This window comes from Manis javanica, chromosome 4 (assembly GCF_040802235.1).
Source record: "Manis javanica isolate MJ-LG chromosome 4, MJ_LKY, whole genome shotgun sequence".
In the NCBI taxonomy this organism is placed as follows: domain Eukaryota; kingdom Metazoa; phylum Chordata; class Mammalia; order Pholidota; family Manidae; genus Manis; species Manis javanica.
Genome location: NC_133159.1, coordinates 102,205,547 through 102,228,560, shown reverse-complemented (window position 1 = coordinate 102,228,560; position 23,014 = coordinate 102,205,547). Strand labels below are relative to the sequence as shown.

Sequence of the window (23,014 nt, the reverse complement as noted above, 5' to 3'; positions counted from 1 at the left end):
CACCTCTTTGCTGTTAGTGCTAAACTTAGTGGAACTCAGACCTCCCCCCGACCCCCACCAGTCCATGGTAGGTACTTGGTAACCCTTCCATCCCTGCTCCTGCACCAGGAACTGGCACTGAGAATTCATGTGCTTGCCAGCTAACTTGCTGTGTGACTCAGGGCAGCTTAAGGGGCCTCTCTAGGTCATTAAAACTTGACTTATAAAAATGAAGGGGTTGGTCTAAATGAGTCTTGCCAAACTTTCTGATGATAAAAATTTCTCAAAAACCTCATAAAACATTCAGCCCCCATGTGCCCACCCTCAGAGATTCTGGCTCCAGTGGCTGGGATGGGGATCCTGGTTAGAATCTGTTATTTTTAACAAGCACCTCAGGTGGTTCTTGACATCAAGGCACTTTTGGAAACACTGGGCTCAGTGAGCTGTAAGGTCCTTTAGGCTATGAAAGTCCTCTCTGCAGCCCCAGCACCGTGGCAAGTGTGTGAGTGTGAGTGTGTGTGTGAGCATGAAAGAGGGAGCAGAAGACGTGAATTTGGGCTGATGAAACTGTCAACAGGGCATTACATTTCAAAAAGATTTTAGCTTGTCAGCTTTCGAGAATTAGTCACCACACAATCATTTCAATGCCCAGCAGCCAGATGTGACCTGTTTGTCTTCTGACTCACGTTTGCTTTCCTCCAGAGACCTCTGCCCCTTCTGAGAAGAGCACTAGACCAGGGCCTGCAGCTGGAGCTTCTGCGTCAGCCCTTCTGGAAGGATGCACTTTCATGAGTTTCTAGAAAACTCACCATTCTACCAGCTCCTCTCAACACAGGTCAGGGCTCCAGCAGGCTGTGTTTGAGGGAGGCATGTATCAGCAGCTTGATATTGGGGTCCCCAGAGGCAGGAGCCAAGTGCTAGAGGCAAGAGGCAGAGCTGGTAGGGGTGAGGAAGAGAGCACCTGCTGGAGAGACCATGTCTGAGTCCCACATCTGCCACTTGCAGTTGCACTCCTGGGGGCAAGTCACTTTAGATGTATGAGTCTCGGTTTCACCACCTACAAATACCTCCCATGCGGAGCAGAGCCACTGTGAGGGTTAAGTGAGATCATGGGTGAGCCTGTTTTGTAAGCGACGTGCCCCAGCCACCTCCACATGCCACTGTTTTCCAGGTCTCTTGAAAGCTGCACCTGTGCACCACCCTGGTTCTGGGGACAGACCTCAGTTTCTTCAGCCCCCTGGGCTGTGGTGCTGCAAATAGCTGCACACCTGGAGACTCGGAGAAGCTGTTCTCCCTTCCTGAGCTCTGTTTTGGGCCTGAGCGGAAGCACCCAATCCTCAGGGCCCAAGTGTACACCCCTGGTGTCTGTAGGCCCTCAGGACTCAGAGGACGGTGCTGTCCTCCTGGGCCCAGGGAGATGGGGAAGGACCCTCCGGCTGTGCTTGTTGGTAGATCCCTGTGTGCACTCATGTTTGTCTTTGTGATTGCAAATGTGCATTTGGTCCATGTCTGTATGTGTATGTGGCTTGTGTGCACGCTGTGTCTGTGTTCACGTGGCTAATATTTATTTTCCAGAAGTAGATTGACTACTGGTCTAACAATGGTGTGAGAAGACCACTCCCTGAATTGAAACCCAAGCATTAGTAAAAGTCCAAAGCCAAGGTTTGGATTCTGACTGTCCACCCCCTGCCTCCAGCTCCTGCCCGTCAGGTCACAAGTGGTGCCTATAGTCCTCTGGGCTGAGTGGATGTCCCACTCCTCTGCCATGGCCCCCAGCCTCCTTCCTGTCCCCCTGACTTCCCCAAGTCCTTCCACATGCACATTCCAGCAAATCCTTGCAGTGAATATGGACAGACACTAGAGTGAAAGAATCAAAGATTGCCAGAGCTGAAAGAGATCTTAGAGACCTATAGTCCTCCTTCCATGCTACAGATGAGGAGGCTCTGAAGCCCAGAGAGGTCAGGTGACCAGTTCAAGAGCACACAGCCAGTTGATATTCATTTCTCACTTACTCAGGAGCAAACATTCATCAGGTCCCCATTATGTGTCCAGAGCTGTGTGGGGGCCTGGAGAGGACAATCAGGGAGCCAAAATTAGGTCAAGGAGTCTGAGAAGACTTCAGTAAGTGACACTTATGCCATCACTCAGCTGAAGAGTAGATGAGGACACAGCCAGACAATGGTGGGCGGGAAGAGTGTCCCAAGCAGGGGAAACCCCGTTTGGATGGGAGTTGAAAGAGCTTTGCACTTTCAAGGGTATGGGAGGAACATAGTGAGGATAGGCCTCTTGGTTCTCTGCCTGCCTTTCTGGCTGTTCCTTCTCAGCCTTCCCTGGTGTTTCCTCCTTTGCTAGCTCTCTGCATGGATGCTCCCCAAAGACTCTGTCCTAGGCCAACTTTTTTCTCTTGGGTGCTCTGAGTACACAGAGGCGGCTCCAGTTACCACCTCCTCACTCTGATACCCAGTTGCTCATCACTAGCACTCATCCTGGCCTTGAGTTCTGAAAACATACTGGCAATTACAAGCATCATCTTCTCAAAATCAGCATGATCAAAGTCTCCAAACCTTCTACCCTTATTTCCTCTATTGGTTAAGGACACCACTATCTACCCAATTTCCTGCTATAGAAATTTATCTTCCCCGTTCTGACACCATTATTCCAACATCAAATCAGCCATAAGTCATTACTTTCTAAATCCTGTTCCAGTCTTTTTTTCCCATCCTTGTGGCCACTATCCTGATTTGTGTCCTCAACAGTCTCACTGGCAGGATATACATAGCCCCAGTGGTGAAACCGTAATGTTCTGTTATTAGAGCAAGCTTCAGCCTAGCTCACACGCATCAGGCTTCTTTCCAGAGATAGGATGTCTTCCCAGGGCAGGGGTGGGTAAGGGAAGCGCAGCCCTCCCTGACCTGAGTGAGCTACAGTGCATGAGTACGCACAAATTCCTCCTGGGGAGGGCTTCCTGTCCCCTCTCTCACCCAATATGTTGCTTCCCTCAGCAAAGGGAATGGTCACTGCCTACTGACGCCCCACCACAGATACACACAACTTACCATTGCTTAATGTGATAGACAGATTCTACGATAGTTCCCAGTGGCCCCCACCTCCTAGTATGCATGCCCTTGTTTAATCCTCTCTCTTAAATGTGGGCAGGACCTACGACTTGCTCCTAAACAATAGAACACTACAAAGGTGATGTTATGTCATTTCCATGATTAGATAACATAAATTTGTAACTCCCTTTTTGTTAGAACATCTTTCTGTTGCCTTTTTTGGCTTGCATCCTCTGTGAAACAAATGGCAGTCATGGAGGGCTCCATATCCAAGGAACTGAGGGTGACCTCCTTTTGATAGATAGTGAGTTGCTGAGGCCCTCAGTTCAACAACCTGCAAGGAACTGAATTTAGCCAGCAACCACATAGGTGAGCTTGGACGTGGATTTTTCCCCAGGTGAGCCTCAGATGAGACCCCAGCCCTATCCAAATCCCTCACTGCAGCCTGGTAAGACACCCTGAAGCAAAGGACCCAGCCGAGCCGTGCTCTGATTCCTGGCCCTCAGAAACTGTGAGATAATAATATGTTGTTATAATATGTTTTTTTAAGGTGTTAAGTTTCTATTAATTTATTATATGGGAATAGGACATGAATACATTTATAGCCTCTTCTCCTGTTTGAACCAATAGAAGTGAGCTCCTTTTGTTGTAAAAAGGAAAGTACAACAAACAGAGGTGCCCAAAACCTGCTGAAACATCCCATTTTATTGGCCTCTTCTGCACATCTTCCCCCATACCAACTTTTCTAGCATTCCCTGAGCCTGTATTTTCTCTGCTTAGAATATCTGCCCCCTTTTCTTGGCCTGTGAATTCCCTTTTATTCATCCTGCACTGCCTAAGATGATACCCACTCCATTTATGGAGACTGACCCCCTGAAGTAGGATTTCATGGCTCACTAAGTATCCTTCCACCTTCCACCAACTCCAAAGTCCTCTAATTGCCTGCACTTAGGTCTCAATCACCACTCAGTGACTCATGTCTCATCTATCATTTTGTACTCAGGGTCTATGAAGTCATAGAAATTTAATAAATGTGTGTTGGATTCATGAACAGTTCAGCCAAGTACATCTCCTCCATCAGGAACACCACAGCCAGTGAAGCAGATCTGCAACCATTGTGAGTAGATAAGTCCTACTGTCACCATGAGGGCTCGCATTAAGAATGCTGCCGTATAATACTTATGTAAGTGGGGAGAACAATCTTCACAGGAGAACAGATCTGGGTGAATGAAAGACCCTTTTATTGTACTCACAGCCAGGATGATTTTAGATAGGCAAGGTAACCTGCAGTAGAGCTAATGGTGGGGGTGGGGAACAGTGGAGAGAGCAGGTTGCTGGCAAGATGGTGGGAGCTGGGGACCACAGAGGCGAGCAGACCATGATAAATCCCCAGCGGGGGGAAGACCAAGAATGAAATGTCTAATGTTCAATCTGAAGTTGTTGGCATTGCTACTAAAGTTGCTAGATTTAGGAAAAACACTGGGAACAAACAATGAAAAAAATTGCTTACCTGAAATTCAAATTTAACTGGGTATCCTGGATATTCTCTGGATATATATCTGCTGGGATACAAATCCCTGCTCTTGTAAATTTCCAGTCAAGTCTACAGTGAGCAGTGTGCCTTGTATATGATTTGGGGTGTTTGTGGAATTGTGTAAGAGGATGAATTTGGGCTCTGGCACATTGGGCACAGAACAAGAACAGTACAGAGATTCAGGGTAATCCAGAAACTGCAGAAATCCAGTGGAATCAGGAGTTTAGAGTCAAAGGTGACCACAATGGTAATCTTGGAGAAATCTTAGGAAGGGCTTGGGACTTTCTAAAGGAGAGTGAGGGAGGGCCTGGAGCAAACTTATCGATGTAATCTTTAGATCTCAAAGGAGGGAGAGGCCAGATGACACCTGGATTATATTTAGAACACCTGTGGGGCCCTTAATAGAGTCAGAAGAACTGTATTCTCTTTCCATCCAGCTCTCACTTCTAGTAGGAGAATTTTGGATGCAGAGTCTACAAAAAAGCAGCCAAGTTCTTAACCTGAGATCAGAGAGGTGCCGGGGTTGGGGGGGAGGTGAATTGGCAGCATAAGGAAGAGCAGAAAAGCCCCAGATTGGCTTTTTCAACATACATAGTGGAAGAGGCGCCCGATTTTTCACCAGGTTCCTCAGAACTCTGGTATGCTGAGTGTGTGTGTGTGTGTGTGTGTGTGTGTGTGTGTATCTTGGTGGGGCAGCTCCACCCCAGAGCCCTGGCTGAGCTGCCTAAGCAGGGTACACCTGGGCCTGGCAGCTACCCATCCCACCAGGGATGTCGGCCTACAGAGCAGCCCCTCTGCGCCCAGCTCTGAGGCCACACAGCTCTTCCGGGGCCAACTTCCACTGGGAACCGGCCTATGTGGCATCCGTACTGCCCTGTTGCCGCTGGTTCACATGTCCATTCACAGTCCTGAGCTCTCAGAGAAGTACCAAGTACATCCACTGAGAGGCTTGACACCCCTAGCCCTGAGGTCCTTTGAAGCTGAGTGCCCTGGGGGCCAAGGTGCAGCCAGATTCTGCCACCTGCACTGTAAGGCCCTATTCAAGCTTCATCTGCAGGTGCCTCCTACCCCATGATTCCACACTAATCCCCTCTACCCATAATGGACAGCTAGTTCTTCTCCAAACACACCAGCAATACACATACCTCATGCCTTTGTACATAGTGATAATATTAAGACAAGACCATTCTTCAGTACTTCTCCCCTCAGGAAGTGGTTCCTGGTTCCACTCCCTGGAGCACGAGCTGGACTTTGGGAGGCCCTTCAAACTGTAGAATAATGTCCTGGACTTAAATAGCCTGCCTTCTCTGTCTGACAGACTTTTCTTCATCCTTCAAACCAGCATACAAATGCCACCCCCTCTGCATTGCTTTCTGCTCAAGGCCCAATTAACCACCCTTTCTCCTGGCTTCTTAGGCAGGTTGTATAAACATCCATTTTAGCCCTTGCTGTACTGAATTATAACCATTTGCTCACTGTCTCTTTCTTTCTCATTGGAATTGGAGCTCCTTGAGAGAATATGTCATTTATCTTTATATCATTAATGCCTAGCACAGGGGTAATGCCCAGTTAATATTTAATTATCAACTAACACAGAGAGTGGCTGCCTGACAAGGTGCCCTCTTCCTCCTTTTTTTTTTGTTAATTTGTGAAAAATTCTGTCTGAGAAATTGAGTGGATCTGTGCTACTACCTAATAATTAATGGTGTTGTTAACATATTTCTATGGCTTTCATATTTCATTTTCTGTCATTCATGAGCCTAGACAATGGGGGCTGCTTGATTGTGTCTTGTTTCAGAGACTGCGAGGAGGTGCACTTGCAACAGGGAGATCATTTAGGGCTGAGCTGTTCCTTACATTGGTCACTGGCCACATAGAGCTATTTAAACTCAAATTAAAATTTAGGTTTTAAAATTCCTCAGTCACTCTAACTGTATTTTTAACTGCTCAAAAGCCACACCTGGTTTGTGGCTACCATATTGGACAGTGAAGACAGAGAAGTTTTCATTATTGCTCCAAGTGCTATGGGGCAGAGATGATACAGGAGACACCTGAGCTACATTATCTGTAGCAGAAGTGAGGAGGGTCCAGGCTGAAGCAATGGCAGTGAGATGGCAGAGAGGGATCTCTCTGAGAGACTCTGTGTGATGCAGTATGACGAGGGGGAATGCATTGAGGACACCTCTGGGTCTCTCCTAGGGTAAGTAGGGAGATGAGATTCAGAACTAGTGGGTGAGGGGTAAGTCCGGGACAGGCCAGGGATGTCTGGGAGGCTGTTAGACCTCAGAATGGGATCTATGGGAGTCTGTGGGGAGAGAGGGCTCTAAGGGAGGAGCAACAGCCATGGGTAGGAGCTGGAGCCATGTGCTGGGGTGAGAGCACTCTGGGCAGGCAGGCAACATGAGATGGTCAGCAGAAACAACAGGGCCTGGGGAGCCTGGCGTCTAGGGCAGGGTTTCAAACTGTGGGTGGGTCATAAAATAGAACCAAGTTTCCACCAGCATTTAAAAATAATATCAAAAATCTTAATGGGCTGTGCATAAACTTTAGGTAAAGATCTTCCCCTGAAACTTTTGTTATGAATATATCTGCATGCATGGATGCATGTCAGGTTTCAAGGTAAAACATACTTCTGGCTTGTGGTCCCATTACTTTGAATGTCACTGGTTTATAAAATGAGCCCCACTGGCTGTAATGTGGGATGTGGGAACTGGGACAGTGTGCTTTTTTCGTTATCATCTGAAATCTTTGCATATAACAGACACCCAGTCAAAACATATTGCATGAAAGAATGAAGCTAAAGGGTTAAGAGAGAAAAGAGAAATAACCTTATGTCAGGTACCAGGGATTTAGCCATTCTGAGAGCATGTTTGGCCTTATCTCTGCAATTTCTGCACATTGGTGGGGCCAAGGCCAGACTGCAGAAGAAAGTGGGAGCTGAGGAAGCAGAGATGAGACAAATGATAGTGCAGATCGAGAAGCTTTTGTTTTGTCTGTTTTGCACTGAAGACATGAAAGCTCAATATGCACCTAGAAGAGCTTTAAAATAAAGGCATGTGCTAGGACTGCATTGTCCAATAACAGAACTTCTAGCCATGCGTGGCTATTTAAATTAAAAGAATTACACTAAAAATGCAGCTCCTTAATCACAGTCGCTAAGTGGCTACCGTGCTAAGTGGCAACCGTATCAAACAGAGCTGATACAGAACATATCCATCATTGCAGAGAGGTCTATTGGGCAATGCTGTTCTAGAAAAAAGTTTTAATTCATCATGTCCATGTGGCTTCAATAAAACAAGTCTAGGTTAAAGCAGTGTACAGTGTCCCCAGCCTCTGCCTACACAAAATATTCTCCAAACGCAGGGAAAGAACCACTGGGGAATTATATTATAATCTATACATGGCAAAATCATATTTGATCTCAGGGAGATTAACCTTGGGAGGGGTCAGGCGGTTACCAGGGAGGTTACTGGACCTCAGGATGTGGTCTGTGGGCAGTGTGAGTATTCTATGTATTCATGATGCTTTCCCACCAAATCCAGCAAAGGTCAGTGACAACTAGAAGTTGGTCCAGGACTGACTGTCAAGCCAGTGGAACTGTGGGCCAGGGTGTAATGATGATAGGTGTTGGGGCAGGGCTGAACAGCAATGGTTGGGGCACTCAGAGCGGGGTACAAAGAAGATGGTAAGTAAAATTTAGGGGTCACTACAGCAAAATTCTGTTCTACAAAATTCAAGTGACTGATAAAGAGCCAACCAATTACATTCATCATTTCTATGTGTAATTTTCTCGGTTTTTATATGGCACCTTAATAACAAAAAGGAATGTAATAGAAGACTGAGGTGTTACTCTCCATCAGAGATACCCACTTAGGCCCTGTTACTAAGGGTCCCACTGACTTACTGACATGAGAAAACCACTTTGAGAATTTTAACAACAATTTCCAGCTTTACGGAAAAATCTCTTTTTGAAATCGCATTGCTCCCAAAGATACGTTTATTGTTCTATTCATTGGAAAAGTAATTGTTCCTCACAGAAATTTGTTTACTTCTCTTTTCTTCCATCCCCACTGGTGGCTTATGACCCCTATGCTTCATTTATCTTATCTCTTCTCCAATAAGATAAGAATGTGCAGCAGGCTCTGGAACCATTACTGAACCATAATTTCTGGTGAGGCAACTGAGGTTCAAAAAAAGTTCAGTGGCTTGCCCAAGGAAACGACATATTCAAAATCCTGCAAATAAAAATATTCCACTCAACAACACAGCTGAATCTTACAAATATCCTGCAGAAGGAAAGAAGCAAGTTTGAAAAGAATGAAATTATGAATTCATTTCTAGCAACTTCAAAACCAGGGAAACTAAATTACAGCACTTGGAGGGACATACACAGGAGATAACAGTACAAGGGAAAGGGGGAAAGTATCCTGAAGGTCAGGCTGGCAGCGCTCTTGGGGATGAGGAGGGAGGCGGTATAAACCTCTGGGAGCACTTCTGAGGGACCGGTAAGGTTTTTACTGGTTAAACTGGATGATAGTTAACCAAACAGAAAAGGTGAAGTATAATAAATCTTCTGACTTCGTTGATTCAAAAATTTCTTTTTAATAAAAGCTCACCTATTTGGGTTCACTGGTCCAGAATCAGTGGGCATTTACAGATAGAGCATGTAATTTCTGAGAACTGGACTTTAAAGCTATGGGATAAGAGGTGCTATGCCCATGAGGGACAATGGGACATGCTTATTAGGAGGTTCTGCTTCTTAGAATGGTAACTTAGTTTATATCTTCCTCTTATTTTATAGGGTCTCAAGTATGGCCCTTGGGGCTCTGTGGAGGTGGGCTAAGGACTTCCTGAGGCTCTCCTAGGCACCCCCTGGGTGCAGCACAGCTGCACTGCTTGAGCTGTTTTACATATTGGGTGACCACAAGGGATTTCAGTCAAAGAATGGCTTTTGATACTAAAAGAAAAAAATGCAGAAAATCCCTGATCAATTCTCTCTTAAGTAAATACTAAAATACTTCTGTTTTTTTAAAAAATATTTCCTTCTACAGACTATTCACTAGACAACTTGCTTCAGGCCACCTTCTAGACCCTGGGCTGCTGACACAGGAGCCCTTCACAGTACAGGCTGCCTGGTCCCTGCTGGAGTGAGCTGGGCACCACGAGGGTCAGTCATGTGACTGCCCTGAGCCAAGGGACAGTGGGGAGAGGCCCAGGAAGCCAGAATGGATGGGGCTCTGCTCAGAAGGGCTTCCCAGGAGGGTGGGAACTGGGAATGGGCACCAATCCAGCCACTCGCCACTCAGGGCACAAGCTCCCTCCAGAGAAACTTGCCTATTGTGGCTCTGAGACTAAATTCAAAGTCATGCACAGGATGTGTTATGTAACCAAAGGCAACCGTTCCTCTGGGCCTCACTCCAGAACTTCATTATTAAAAACAGCTAAGACCATTTACTGAGGTCTTACTACATTCCAGACATTCTGCTAATCGCTTTATGTACGTATCTGGGTTAATCCAAGCCAATCCTACCTGAACTTTGAGTATTTTTCCCATTTTATCGATGAGGAAAATAATACACCAAGGGGTTTGGTAGCTGTCTGAATCGCCCAGTCAGCTACAGGGGAGCCCAGTCTGAATGGCCCCCTATGATCCCCTGAAGTGTCACCAGTAATCATGCAGCTTCCTGCTCCCCAAAGCCCACTGTGGCCGCCACCTGCACCTTCATTATCCTCTGCCACTTGGTGACATGCTTCCCCACCCACATAGTTTCCAGCGCCTCACACTCCCCTATCCTCAACGTACCCCCACCTTCATTTTCCAGGGGCACCTCCATGGCTTTTTTCTCTGTAGGCTCCCATGTAGAGCAAATGCTGCCGACCAGGATCCTCAATGAGTCCCTAAGGAAGCTACCTTTGGGAAGCCCCAAGTCAGTTCTGATACGTCCAGGACCTTTCATCTGTGTATCTTACACTTGTGGCTAAAGTCTGATGTTTGATGGTCCTAGTGAATCTCTGAGTTACCAAGAACAGGAAAAATTATGCTCAGTGATCTTTTTGCCTTGGAGAAATACTTAATCTCCTGGTGCATGTTTCCTCATCTACAAAATGGTGATAATACTTGCGCATACCTCACAGGATCTTTGTGAGAATTAAATTAATTAATACATGTAAAGTATGTAAAACTGCCAACTCATTAAATGGAGTTATGATGATGATGATGATGATGATGATGATGATGATGATATTTGTCATTTTTATCACTCTTGCTGAGGCAGGAAAGTATGCAACGAATTTTAGAAAAATTCTATGAAGAAGGTAAAATTTTTGAAATGCTGTGTTGAAAGGCTAATCTTTGGGTATATGAGAAACAAACCAGCTCAGGGACTCCCACTGCCTGAGCTGCAGGGTAACCCAGAGCTATGGCACCATAAGGCCACCAGAGATAAGAGACAGAGGACCAGGGAGTCATTCGGTTAGTTTGATCTTCTCTAAATTGCCAAAATAGAGTTCCTAATTAGTACTACCTCCTACGGTGTCTGCAAGAGATTGAATGACAAACAGATTAAGCTTTTCAATCAGAAAACCAGCATTGATATTATGTCTTTCCCTAGTAACCTCATTGCTCCCCACCCGACCCCACGGCTAGGCTTTCTGAAGACAGAGCCTGGCCTTCTGGCCTTCGCTTGAAATCAGGTGCAGCCTCCACTCCTGATTCACTGGCTCCCCCCATTGCAGGTCCCTTCTCAGGGAGGAGGTGGGTAGATGACATGGGTTTCCTGGATAGCTCCTTGAAAGTTGAACTCAACCACAGGTGAAGAAGAGGTGTGCTCAATAGATTTTATTGCTATCATGGACACACCACTGTGAATTCTACCTATTCTGAACACTGCAGGAATAAAGATTTATTTTTATTAATAATTGGTTCAATTTGAAAGAAATCTTCAGATTTCCACTTCCAGCAAATTAAGATGTAATAAAAGGGACCATTCTTACCCTTCTGGCTTGAAAAACTTAAACCAGACAAAATATATGAAAGATATTGGACTTGGGGCAATGGAAGGCAGTGATTCCTGAGAGACGGGTAAAAAGGAATTACGTCCTCTGATTGTCTCAGCTCACTGGCTGGAGAGAGTTTCCAGGTTCCTAAGACAGGAAAGAGAAAGCCAAGAAGAGATAAGTTTGGGAGATGGATCTGGGAATCTGGGAGAGTGCAAGGCAGAGCACCAGAGAGGAAAGAGCTACAGACATGTGCAGAGGGTCCCCGAGGTCTTCCGCTGGCACTGACCAGTACCTACATGTAAGGAAACTACGCAGGGTTGAGGATAGAACCACCATAAAGGATCAGAAGGAACAATCCCCAGTGCTCCATAGAGCTAAGAATTGTTTATATTCCCACCCATCAGGGTACACAGCCTTATCATTCATTGGACATCAGGTGGAGAATGACATAGATGGTAGAATTTGATAGACAAGAACTTTAGAAGTTATTACACTGATAGAATGGCTAGAACCTAAATACCGATAGTATCAATGCTTTCAAGGATGTGGCACAAAAGGGACTTTCATTCTTTGCTGGTGGGAATGCAAACTGGTACAACACTCTGGAAGACAGTATAGCAAGCAGTTTATTACAAAACTAAACGTACTCTCACCATATGATCCAGTGAGACATTTGTCAAAACCCATAGACTGTATTACATGGAGAGTGAAGCTTAATGTAAACTATGGACTTTATTTAAGAATAATAATGTATCAATAATACATAACTTATCAGTTGTAACAAATAATGCAAGATGTTAATTAATAATAAGGAAACTATGTGTGGGAGAGGGCAGGGAAGGGAAAGGGGGTATATGGAAGTCTCTATGCCTTTGGCTTAATTTTTCTATAAACTTAAAACTACTATTCAAAAAGTCTCAATTTAAAAAAACCTACAGAAAGTACAAAAATGTAATTCATCCTATTCCATATTTTCAGAAAAACAGAGGAAAGATTGAAAACATTAATTAAAGAAACAGAAGATAAAAGGACGCAAATTGAACTTCTAGAGATGACAACTGCAATGTGTGTGTAGAATGAAAAATGCCCTGGATGAGAATAACAGCAGATGGGACATTGGTAGAAGATAGGAAGTTTACTGTCTGCTGAAGGTGAATTGGAAGGACTCTGGATTTGAGGGTATCAACGAGAGCTCAGAGGATGGCTGAGACCCTATTCTGGACGTGGAGATTAAGCAGAAGTCCACACACTTTACTATGAGCCAGGTTTCTACCTCCAGATATATGTATGACTGAAAGGTTTGTACTGCATAGTAAAAATTAAAAATTCAATGAAGAGTTTAGAAAGTATGTTAGGAAAAAGGTATATATGTTTTTCAAAGAGAGAAAAAGATGTGATAGAAAACCAGAGGGAATCCTGATACTGGAAGATGTCCAACATCTCAGTAATCAAACTCCAGAAAAAGAAAAGGTGAAAAACATTTTTAAAGAAATTTAAAGTATTTTCCCATTACTGAAGGACATGACATTCAGATTAAAATGACCCCATGGAGTACTCAACACAGGGAATGTAAAGTTAACACACACACACAAACACACACACAGACACCCAGAGCAGTGGAACTTCAGAACCTCATAAGTGAAAAGAAGTCCCTAAGAAGGCAGGTAATGGGACAAGCCGCACACCCAAGGATAAGGCATCAGACTTTTTAACAGCACTTCTAGAAGCTAAAACTCAATGAAAAAGAAATGCCTCAGCATTCTAAAGGAAGATGACTTCCAGCCCAGAGGTTTCTGTCCAGCTCTATTTAACCAAATATGAGGGTAGAATAAAGACATCTCAGGCTTGCGTACAGGTTGACTGGGTGGACACCCTGTCCTCTTACTCCACCCTGATTTGAGGGTTTGGGATGGTCAATACCATTTCAGGGGCTGGCAGACTAGGTAAACACCTGCAGACAGCTGCTGCCTGGGAGACAGGACCCATGTGTGGGGCACGGATGGTAATCAATCAAGTATCACTCCTAAAGGGACATTGGTTGTCATAATTCCTAGAGGATGCTACAGCCACCTCGTTCCCCAAGGGCCAGGATGCTAAATGCAAAGCATGGGACGGTCCTTCAACAAGAATTGTCCTCCCCATATTTCCAAAGACACAGCCTTGAAAAATACTGGGTTAGACCCTTTCTTTGCCTTTCACTATGAGGCTGATTATATTTGAAGTGGGGCTGAGAGGGTGTCAGAGCTTTGGGAATGGCTTGGGTGAAGTAAAGAAGGTTGCTGAACTGGGGAGAATGGAGAAGCATGAGCATATGCCAGGAGATAAAATACAATGACCAATTAAAATAAACAAGCATGCCACATGCCCATGAGTCTGCAGAATGAATTCTATAACATTATTTCTGATGATGCTCACATGTGTAAAGGGCTCTGTCATTGTGCTGTGCCCAAGTTGAAGTCTACATCCTCTCACCATGTTGTCCGAACCATTGCCTCAGCCTCCTTTTGGGACTCCCTGTTCCCAATCTCACCTCTGCCCTCCCACAGTGACCGCAATGGTCTTTTCAAACTCAGATCTAATTGTGTCCCTCACCTGCTCAGAAGCTCTCCATGGCTTCATTGCATCCCCATTCCTCAGGGCACACAGAGCCAAATGACTCATGCTACGAGGCCCAGCTCTAGATGCCTCCGTTGTGGAGCTTTCCCCAGCCAGTCCCTTCTATGGAGATCCTAATATTGTACTCCTCTAGCTCAGTATGCATCTGCAGTGTGACAGCAGTGTGCCTTATACAGCACTGTCCTGGGGCAACAAGTTCCTCACGGGCAGAGACTGCTTCTCTCCGGTCTTTGAATCTTGCCAGAAGAGCCAAGACCACATGCACCAGAAGAGGACACAGTCTCCTGGTCTCCAGGCCAGTCCCGGCACCTGTTGTCGCATGTGCCTCTGGACCAGTGGAAAGTGGTGGCTGACAGATATAGTGCATGCTTCACAGCCCTGTCTTCTCTTCTCACTACTGTGGAAGCCTCAGGGAGGCTGTAGGGATGGGGAAGATGGGGCACAGACCTGAAAAGTGATGTGAGGCCAAGGTGGAGGGTATGGAAGGATTCTGAGAACAGATGGACTCGACTGGAGCAATCTATTCAAACGGAAGAGAGGGGAAATGCAGGCTGTTTGGAGCTGCGAGGGACACTGCTCCTGCCACAGGTAATCTGCCCTGGGTTCGTGAATGCCCCAGCTAGTGGCATGCAGGAAAGAGGCAGGATGTGTCTCACCTGAGCAGCGAGGTCTTTGCTGGGAACTCTCTTAGCAAGTGTCAAACCAAAAGGGAAGATCCCGGATAATGAGCAGCAGGGAATCTGTCCCTGGGATTCTGCAATTCGAACCCAGGAAGGGTCAGTAGGTCAAGAGTCAAGAGGTCACAGAGGTAGTGTGGTGACAATGATTGGGGGTCCCACCCATGGAGGCTGGGATGGTGGAGCCAGCCTCTAGGGATAGGGGCACAGAGCTGGCCAGCCAGGGGTGGCGTGGACTGGAGCCCAAAGGACAGGCTACCTCGGGAAGCATCAGGAGCCAATACTCTGTATATCATCTTATGTTCTTAGTTCTGTCCTTTCTATATTTATTTGCCTTTTGTTCTTTTAAAATTTAGAAAAATTTCCCTTTAAAACATCCAGCTTGTCTCAGCCAGCCCCAGTGGCCCAAGGGTGTCTGGTGGCACCCTGGGCTGCAGGCAGCCAAGGAGGAGAGGCCTCCTGGGCTGGGGGAAGCGGCAGGGCCACTGGAAAGAAGGCTCCACGGGGGTGGGCAGAGCTGCTGGGTCACCCACCCCTCCCCCGGGAAGATTCTTCTGAACCATCCTCTGAACAGACTTTAGTTCTTGGACTCAGTTCTGTTTGGCAAACCACAATCCCCTTGATTGTATGACTACGCAGTACACAGTTCCTCCCCAAGCACAATGAGGTTTTCAAACTCTGCAGTAAAAATACAATGTATTAGCAATAGTCAGCTACAAACCACAAAAACAAAGCCATCTTTCCACCATCTGATCTAACAGTCTAACAAAAGGACAGGCAGATTGGACTCTCTGGTTGAATCTGTGTGAGCAACTCTTTAAGGACTCAAACTGATGCTAAGGGTAGCCATCAGCTTATTGGCCTGATGTTTCGGGTTGCCTGGCTTTCTTGTTGGAATCTGTGACATGTGATCTCACCTCCAAGGGTTTTCCATCTCCTGGGATGTCATCTTCTGAGACTGGATCCCAGTTCTAGCTCCTAAGGGCCGACCAGCACTGCCCCTGTAGTACATCACCTCTGTAACCCTTACGGCTGTGGTGGGCATGTGAGAATTATCTGGTTGATTCTCTGCCACCCGCCCCCCAGACCTATTGAATCAGAATCTTGGGGTGGGATCCTAGGAAACTGAATTTTATCTAGCATTCCAGGTGATTTTAATCAGTCAATCTGAGGACCAAAATGAGGACTACTGTGTTGCTGAAGAATCACTCTGTTTAAATAACACACATACACACACAAGCTATCATTTACTAATAGGGTCTTCACTAGCTTTATCTCCTTTAAGTTAATCCTTACAACCATAGCAGGAAAGCATCCCCATTTTTATAGCTGAGGAAACAGAGAAGTTAAATAACTTACCAAAGGTCACAGGGTTGGGAAACAGCACTGCAAAGTCCATCTGACTCCTCCACCCTCACTCAGGGCTCACTTTCACTGCCTGCTTCTTCTTGAATGGAAAAGACAGACGTGCAGGAGGAACCCAGCACATGCTTGTCCCAACACCAACTCCGGCTCCACCCTCTCCTTCCCCAGGCAGGGGGCTAGCCCTTCTGTGTTCCTCTTAGTGCCTAGTCCCTTTCAGATACTTTCTTCATGTCTTGAACCTTGTTGACATATTCTTGGCAGGGTTGAGCCTTTCTTGTTAAGGACCCCCTACCATGTCCCCTAACACCTGAATGGCCTGTAGAATGACACTGATTTTTGTTGGTAATCTCCCTAACCCCTTCTAGACTCATTAGGGGGAGCAGCAACAGTTTTTCATTTGGGAACCCCATTCTTCTTGAGTGTTTGGTATGTCAGGCCATTGTTGCTCTGAACTTCTGCCAACCTGCATTCCTACAGAAGCTCACACTGAGCCCCTGGGGCCGGGATGTCTGAGCCAGGTGGGTCAGATCCTGCTGGACCACCCAGCCTGGACAGGTGCAGCCAACAACTGCACTTTTAAACAGCCCAGGGCTCCCTGAGAGAACTGGTGAAGTTCTCTGGAGTCTGGGAGTCAGCCCCCAGGATGCCAGAACAAGGGGCTTGCTTTAGCCTTAGAGGAACACCTTGGGATCCTGAGGGTTCATGGTCAACAAGGAACATTTGTCTCAATACAGAGAGGTGCAACTTGCAAATCCCAAGCAAATTGTCCCAAGTTCTTTGGGAGGGGTTGTGAGGAGCAGAACCAGCCTGCCTAGTAGGAATTATAATATTGGGGGACTCTATAAAGAACTGAGTGAGGGAGTCCCTTTCTGGGAACCTTCAACTCACTGACAGCAAGAGGGGCTTCTCCATCTGGGTGAGAGGTATAGTAGAAGGCAGGCCAAGAGGACCACCCCGGGCCAGAGGGTGGTGACATCCACATGGCTAGCAACTCCAGGCCCAATTCAGAGTTGCAATGACAGGACCTCATGCTAGCAGGTGCAACAGGCAACCAGACCACATGGAGGGGGTGGGGAGAGCGAGCCGAAGGCCAGCGATACCCAGGCACCAGGCCTGGCACTCCCACCTGGTTGAAAGACATGACTGGGGGTCAGATACCAAAAAGAGGGAGAGTGTGTTGCTGTGAAGCTGACTCTCACCTAGGGCAGGGGCTGGCAATCTGTGGGCAGTGGGCCAAATCTGTCCCTCTGCCCGTTTTCACACAGCTGGCAAGTAAGAATGGATTTTACATTTTAAAGGGTCATAAAAAATCAAAATAATAATACTTCATGATATGTGAAAATGACATGAAATTTAAATTCCAGTGTTCATAAGATAAAGTTTTATTGGGACACAGCCATGCCCATTTATTTACATATCATCTGTGGTTGCTTTCATGGTAACAGCAGAGGTGAACAGCTGTAACAGAGGCTGCACAGACCATAAAGCCTAAATTATTGACTATTTGGCCATTTACAGAAAAAGATTACTGACTCTTGAGCTAGAAAACCCTTCTAATGCCCCAGTATGCTACTTACGTAGTTGGTTTCCATGATGGTTGGATCAGCAACTCCCCCAGCCTGACCCCATGGCTATGCAACATCCCCTGCATGCTTTTTCCCACAGGTTCTGGCTGCCGACCCTGCAAGACATCACTGACCCTCTTCTTTGGTGGGGGGAGGCCTTGTCTAACAGAGAAAGTACAAACGCACTGGGGAGTGTCAGTGTGTGAGATCCCAGGCAGGCAAAGCCCTGTTTTTGCCATTTCCCCGAAGATGATTGCATGGGGCAGAGGGAGCAGGCCCTGGCAAGGGATGTGTGGGCCGGCTCTGGGGCCCCGGCAGTGGAGGGACGTCTGAAACAGCAGCTTTGGAGAGAGGATACGCCCCTTCCACGCACAGTAGTCTTTGTGTCTCAACACCATTATTAGAAATGTGCCCATCTCAGCAAAACCGGCGGTCACACATTTACAAAACAGCCGGCCGCCCTGGAGCAGGAGGGTTCTGGGCTTTTTCAGTGTGTAGTTTGAATTCCTGGTACAGGAAAGTTTGTTCAGTAAAAGAATAAAATGACTTCATTGTGTATTGTGTTCACTGTCATCTTCCAGAGCAGTTATCTTTCGTCCTCTGCCCACCCCCAGCTCAGGGGTGAGGGGAACTGTGTGAATGGCAACACCTCGGCAAGGAGGCTAGTTGGTTGTCTGGTGGAATTATGAGGATATTGCAACACATGGGCCAGTGGGCAATGATGGGGCAGGCAGGGCAGTGCTCTGCTGGCACCCCCGGTGCCCAGCCCAGCCACCGGGCATGGTCCACACCACCTCGGCTCCAGGTGTGACGCTGCTCAGCCCAGGCCAGCTGACCACTCCAGCACTATGTGGGCTGTAGCGTGTTGCTCAGCCCTTCTGAGCCTTTGTTCTTTGTTAAGTGGGGGTAGAATGAGGAGAGAGACTACAGCCACTTCCTGGCAGAGCTGTCATGAAAGTGTCATACCCTTAACTGGCCTTGTAGGTTTTAATGACCTGCAGCTAGTGTTACTATTTACATCCTCATGTGCAGTAGAGTAAAAGAATCTGTGGCACACGTTAGTGCTTTAAATGTCACTTCGTTTCTCTTAGCAGATTCTTCACTCCTGGAGGGCAGATGATATCAAGGAATAGGTGCCACTTATGAGTACTGGTACTGGGCTTTGGGTTTTATATCATATACCTTGTTCTCGAATTCACAACAGCCCCAGTGTCAGACGAGGACAGCTGGGCTTGGAGCAGCGTGCGGGACCACGCAGGGAGGAGGAGGCGCACGCTGGGGCCGGCCTCTCATTTCAAAGCTCCTGCTTTTCTCCCTGCCCGGTGGCTCCTCAGCCTCTCTAGGGCTCCTCATCTGGGATCCCGTGCACCCTGCTGGGCACCGACCTGGTGTTCAGGCAAGAGGCTGGAAGCACAACCCCTGGAAGCACAGAGCTGAGAATTGCGCGATAAGCCTCTGGTTTGACTTCCCTGAGAAAGGGGCTGGGCTTGATTCACCAGCAGCCAAACTTCAAAAGGCAAAGAAAGAATGAATTTCCTTTCAGGAGTGTCTGAAATAGGGTGGAAAATAAGCCCGAGGAAAAGCTGCCTCCACTGCCAGTCTGGAGGGAGGGGGCTCTTCCCCTGCCCCATGCAGATCATGTGAAGGCCAAGGAAACAGATCCCTCATGTTGGGGGAAGGGACACGAGGTGCAAGAACAATGAGGTACATGGAGTTCCACCTCAGAGAAAAGAAGGAAGGACTACAGAGGGCAGTTTTGCACGGGAGCCTGAAATAGCAGCGGGTGGCTGAGGAGCAGGAGGCTGCCCAGAGGCCAGGCCCAGCGGCCCAAATGCTGCTTCTCCCAGCATCCTGCTTACTCAGGCCAATGCAACGATCCTTTTTATAAAGTATTTGCCTAGCTGTAGTGTTTATGTACGGATGAGATGACCCAACTTCCACTATATTTAGTGCATGAAAATCAACAGGTGTTTGAGTCCAGAACTGCTTTGGGTTTTGCTATTAGTTTTCTGGGTCCTGTCCCTTCTCAGTGTCGCTGTTCCATAGCTGTGGGTGAGCTGGCTGCCCGACTTCTGCAGGGTCCTCCTGCACTCCTCTACCCTCTCCTCTCCACCAGCTGGCAGGTAGTTTAAATACCCTCTATTATGTAATTTCTTACGAAAAAAGGAATGCTGTTTCAATTTCAATTCTAATGCAAAATGTGTTTCAGACCAACCACACTCCAGTACAGGCACCCTACTTCAGCTTAGTCAGTTGGCTTAATTTTTGTTAACTAATCAGTTTTATCAGTCCCTGTGGCCTCCATTTAAGATTCTGCTTACTAACCATAGACTAGGGAGGTGTGCTCACTCCACTTTAAAGGCCCCTGTTGGAAGGTGGGATGTTTGTACTTTTGTGCTTTTTCCACATGCTACCCTGTAAAATACAGGTTGAAGGCAAAATTGCATCATAGAAGGGCTAAAAGCTTGGGCCCCAAAGTCAGACGTGCCATGGCCCAGTCGTGGCTCTGCCAGCTATATGACAATTTGGTTTCCTTTGTAAACATAAATGTTCTGTCTCCAGGTTGTTGGGAGATTAAATGCTAATGCTTACTTAGCACAGGCCCTGGCACTGGGTGATATTCCCCAAACATGTTAGCCAGCCTGCAGTAGGCCCCCCACCCCCCACAACTTGATTCACAGGAGGTGGGTCATCTAAGAAAAGCTGCTGGCTTGTCCCAGGAATTCCTTTTCTGTATGAGTGGAAACGGATCTATTACTAGGCAACTCAACACCTCTTGGCCCTTGAGAGGGGGCTGCATAACAATGAACGTTTGCAGGTGATTTGTGGTTTAGAGAGTGCCTGCAGGGGGGTAACAGGGGTAAGAATGGGGCCTTGGAGTCAGGCTGTGTGCACTGCTCTGCCTCACACAAGGTATATAATCTTGGGCACTTCCGGAGCCCTCAAAGCTCCTGGCTCCTAGTCTGTGAAGGGGGAATTCTGCCACTCATCTTCCAGTTTCTGAGGTCCATAAGCTGACACTTACATAAAGTGTCCTTGGTAAGCCAAAAACCTTAGTCAAATGTGAGCCACTGTCATTTCATTTTCTTGCGGGTTTAATTTTCCACAGACACTGTGAGCAAAGCCCACACACTCACCCAGCCTTGGGCCCTCCCTCGCAGGTAAGCACCAGAAAGAGGACAGGTGACTCCCGCTTCACACCTCCCCCTAGGAACTCTCTTAAGGAACTGCCTACAGTAAAAGGCAGCCTGAGTGGTGAGTGGTGACCTGCTTTGATGAAAAAGCCCTGGCACTGACCAACCTGTGATTCAGTCACGGCAGGAACAGGTAGGCCTGATTATTCTGAGTTAGGTGAGGAATACCTACCTAGAGATGAAACTGAGACTCCCGGCTGGCCCAGCCTCCCTGGCCTTTTGGCAGCACTCACAGCATGGATGCCAGTCAAGCAGCCAGGAGCTCACCTGCTAGACCAGCACATTCTCCTAGACAGCATTTCCCCCCAAGAGAGGGACACGGCCCTGCGAGACAGGAGGAAGCCCAGGGCCTGGAGGTGAGAAAGCAGCATGTGGGCCCCGTTCCACTGCATTCCTCTGGGCAGAAAGTCATTCCACCTCACCAGTTCCCCCTCAGCTTTTGGCTAGGGGTGAGGGGTGGCCCAGACACCATGGTGCCATCCAGCTTCTTACCATGTCCCAGGTTGGGCTGTACCCTTGGCTTGCCTTGCAACTGTGCTTGCCATAAGGTGCACAAGGAAGTAGCTGAAGGCCTCTTGAGAGGATGAAGTTCCACTCCAGGGTAAGGCAGAAGAGGGTGTGGCACATCGAAGCTCTGGCCTTTTCCCTCTCCCAGAGGCTGTTTGGTAAACCCCACAGGTCCTGTTGATGCTCTTAGCATCTTCTAGCAGATCTTAATTCCAATACAACCACGTGCTACTATCCCACCCAAGTCACCACTTGCACAGTGAAGGAAAAAAAGTTCCCCACTGGTGGAAAGTGTACTTCTGGAGTCTGGAGATACTGGGTGCCAATGGGAACACTACTCCAGTGGTGAGGAATTAACACTTGGAGGTGACACAAGAGAAGTCTTACTCAAACACCAGAAGGGTAAGTCTGTGGCTGGTATTAGGTGGGTGGGGAGTTAGGAAAAACACAGCAGAGTGTGAAGATTGCAGCCATTAATACTGACCTTGTTCAGGAGGTCAAAAGCTTGTGATCAATAGTGTTACAGTGTCCAGGACATGACTACTCATTCCGGGGAACTGAGCACCACCACTTTCAACACAAGTTGCTCTGTGTGTAAATATTGCTTTGGACAATACCTGGACTAAGAGGTTTTCTGGCACTAAAATGAGGCATTACAACACTACAGGTTAATATCCAGGATTCAGCCCCCTACCTGCTGGTGGCCCAACTCCACGTCCTCCAAGGATAAAAGCACAGAGTTCAACATATGAAGCACCAAACCTATGCCAGTTGCGGGGGAGGCAGGCAGGGGAAAATGAAACACACAGGTGTTGATAAGCCAGGTGAAGAACTGACGCAACACAGTAAGTACACTAATAGTAACAGCAGGCAGGGGGAGGTAGCCCAGGAAGCCAAAGGTGTGACATCTCTGCTGAGTTTTTAGTGGCTCCTGTTGCATGGTGGGGGTGCATGGAAGGAACTGTGTGCTCTGGAACTGGAAGAAGGCCTGCTGGTAGAGCAGGAAGGCTGATTAGGGGAACAGGCTCAATGTGACGTTTCCTATTTTTAAATCTGACATTTGCCCGTGCACAGTAAGATCTTACGCAGGCGTGGGAGGGGCACAGGCTCATCTTTTTCAGGAAGAACCTTTGGGTAGGTCAGGAAAAATGGAGGAGAGATAACTGAGAGGACACACAAAATGGTCGAGGCAAGAGCTGAAGGCAATACCAAAATGGCAGGGTCCAGGGACATTCCAGAAGGCCCATGCAAGGAGGAAAAAGATCCGGAGCTGGCTCACAGGCAAACCTGGAATCGAAAAATTGCTTTTTGATTGATTCCAATTTCTGTGATCACGGAGGGAGAAGGCAGAAAGTCACTCCAAGCTTTATGAGCAGTTCTAGATCCAAAGTCTAGCCAATAACAAATAAAAGGCTAGAAGGGAGGTAGTAAACTACAAGGCCGAAAAGGCCACTTGACATGGATGCTGACAGGGCTGGGACGAAGGGGTGAGGTACCAAGACACAGCGTAGGTGATGTGGGC

The 23,014-nt window shown here is 47.3% G+C and overlaps 1 long non-coding RNA gene across 1 annotated transcript in view; it reads right to left on the bottom strand.

The window, feature by feature from the left end:
• The window catches only part of LOC118972934 (uncharacterized), a 77,414-nt gene extending 61,106 nt beyond the window's left edge, over window positions 1–16,308 (bottom strand). Inside the window, exon 1 of the long non-coding RNA XR_005062087.2 lies at window positions 16,221–16,308. This is a non-coding gene — a long non-coding RNA (uncharacterized lncRNA). The remainder of the gene's footprint in view (window positions 1–16,220) is intronic.
• Between the last annotated feature and the right edge of the window lie 6,706 nt (window positions 16,309–23,014).